Source organism: Glossina fuscipes, unplaced genomic scaffold, assembly GCF_014805625.2.
Source record: "Glossina fuscipes isolate IAEA_lab_2018 unplaced genomic scaffold, Yale_Gfus_2 118261, whole genome shotgun sequence".
Lineage (NCBI taxonomy): Eukaryota > Metazoa > Arthropoda > Insecta > Diptera > Glossinidae > Glossina > Glossina fuscipes.
The window spans coordinates 4,609-7,777 of record NW_024006262.1 but is presented as its reverse complement, the minus strand read 5'-3'; positions in this window follow the sequence as shown (position 1 = coordinate 7,777).

The window sequence follows — 3,169 nt, the reverse complement described above, 5'->3', positions numbered from 1 at the left end:
AATTTCTCGTTTTGTATAATTTGCATAACTCGTTTCCAAGATAAATATTTAAGCTCTTGTAGCGATCAGACTTGTAAAATGCTTTTTGTATCAAAATTAGACAGTTTAATTTTACGTCACATTTCTGAATTTACGCGAAGTGATTTATGCACTCCAGATAATTTTATTCTGGTACAAAGAAACCACTCAACTTACTTTTTTATATAATGGAAACTGACCAGTAATGTTCTTTCTTCTCCAGGATTGAGTAAACGTTTATCATTGTTTCACAGTATACAAGCGTTTTCCATCACAGAAATTATTATTGCAATTATAATTTCTGGCTATCAATTGCTTTCAATAACATGGACATATCCACATTTCCACAGTGTAAATTATTAAAAAAAAATTGCCCATAACTTATTCGATAATTAAATGCGTAATCAGCAATAGAAATAGTATGCGTCCATTTGAAATTTCTCTTCGGTCTTATATATCACCTCTATGTTTATTAGCATTAACATGCTTCTGTCTGTTCAATTATTATTAATTTATTTAATTTTCTTATTTTTAATATAAAAGCATCCCGGCCACTTCGCTTGTTACACCCAATTTCTTTTCAGCTCTCTTCACATTTGCGTATCTAGATAAGCACTTCAAAAAAATTGTTTATAATAACATATACATTACCGTAATATTATTGGATGATTGGCAAAGAATAAAATTATAAATGTAATAAATTTTCATAAAAGTAAAAGTTGTTTTACAAATTCGCAATTATTTTGTATGACATATTTGCAAGGGAAATTGCATGAATCCTTTGGAAAAGAGAGAACCTTCTATTTTTTATTGTGTAAAAAATAGTTATGATTGGACACAAAAGTGGGTAATAAGTTAAGTAATATGTCGAAATTTAAAATTTATCCCTTTCGCCGCTTTGGAAACATTATTTATTTTTTCTCTTTCTGGCTAATTAATAAGATTTTATGGGTTTTCGGAATTCATAACGCAGTTCAAACTATTTATATACTACGTAAAGAACTTTTTTACCTCCAATATGCCTTATCAAAATTATTACTGAAATGTAATAAAATCGAAATAAATGCTTTTTCATTACGGAAACGATGCAAACGCAGACTAATGGAGCAGTTAAGCATCTTAAGATTAAATGACTGTGACATTTATATCCCACTTTATACCTGAGAAAAACATATTTTCAACGCTAATGGAAATCTACTTTTAAAATGGATCCGGCTCTCAAGATTAATTAGAGCTTTGGTTGTGTAAATAACATTAATTTTTTATTGCTTTCGTACTGCGCCAGAGATAGGCGGATTAGGCGCTTTTTGTTGCTCCTTTTTATATAATCTGTCGTTCGATAAGTTCGTGGAATGATATGCAGATACAGTTGGACTATTGAAGGATCCATATGATATTCAATTTTCAAACGGTATGTATTAGTCTTTCATGACTTTGGTTTATAAGTTGCAACAGTTCTAGTGTGGTTACACACGAAATTCAGATTTTTCCATTGTTTTACCAAAACCAAACTGACAATATCTTCACATATGTATATTATTTATATCTTTAACAGGCGACTGTTTCTTAAAGAGTGTTTCTTAAAGTCAAAGCATATTAAAGACACGTATAAATAAAAATATATGAGGACATATTCATTGAATACTAATAAAGCTTTATCGTTACTGAAGTTTCATTAAAAATCAGCGAATAATTTACAACCGTACGAGGGTAAAACTCAGCGAAAGTGAAAAAACCGGAAAAAGTTTATCATTTACTCGAATTTTCGGTTATTAATATTTAACACAAGGAGGGAAATGATCTCTCGCTGCAGCTAAATAATAAAAAGCATTATAGGCGGAGAAGGCCGACCGTTCAATACCCTACACCACATTGTCGAACACAATGCTTATTTTTATTCTAGAAGACAAAAATTACATCTTGCTTCTATATCAAGGCAATTTTTCAAGGGCGTGTTTATGGGCAAGCGGGCCCAAAACGCAAATGCAATGTAGTGCAAAATTAATTCTTACATAGGGCAGGACACAAAAATAGGCGTAGACGGTCCAAAATTTCTACAGGTCATTTTTGTATGAAGTTACTATATTATTATGGGTCAATTTTCACCATCACATATTAAAACTTAGATTTATCTGCTCTAAAAAGGGTCAATTTCCTTGAAAATCCTTATAAGGGATCCGTTTAATTTTTTTATGTTAAATTACTGTTATGGTGTAGTGTTCTTCAAGAACTATTAAAAATTACATCTTGTTGTCGTGTGAAGTTCAGTTTTCGCTATAGTTGCGAGTTGAAAAATTGCCACAGCCGTTATAAAGTTTTCACTAAATTAAAAAAAGAAAAAAAATCAATGGCCCGAGTTGCGATCTCTACTTTTAGTAGATTTTCATAATCTAATTTTAAAGTTATGATGGTAGCTATCAGAGAGAGCTAATAAGAAGCGAAGCAAAAATTATTCTCAAAATAGAAACCAATGTACATCGTAATGTTTGTTGATGCAACGGAAATCGCTATTTGACTACTTGCCACCTAACCCTACTGAAAGCTTTCGTAAAAACATTTTCACGGAACCAAAAGCTAAAAAAAAAAGAATACGAAAAAATTGTGTGGGTGTTTTTCTGGGTTGTCATATTTTCTAACCCACTGAATGTGCGTACGTAGATAGCAACCATTTTTACCCCATTAGTTCTTAATCGATTAAAGAATATTTACGCCGAACTTCACCTTCTGATCTTCATATTTCCGTCTATGGCGATTTAATAAAAAAAACGGGATCAAAATGATGAAAAGAGGATTGAAATCCAATACTTGGGCAGTTCTAGTGGTAAGCAACAAAGTAAAAGGTTATAAATAAAAAATGTAATTTTACGATACCGATCTGGCCAATCAACTGCTGCCTTCTTTTTTCCCCGACATAAGTTACGGCAAACAAGGCAATGAGAAGTAAAGGTACTACGGGGGCCACCAATCAGGCGGGTATGTAGTACCGATGAAAATCTTCATTTTAGATTTGAATCACCGACGATCGTTGAGTCGCGGGTTCAAATCTCAGATGCGGTTGAATTTTACAGAAAGCCGATAGCCTAAGAAGCTAGAGCTTTAGGGCTTTAGAATTTATTTCCCCGGCTAAATTAATAATAATACTAATAATAAT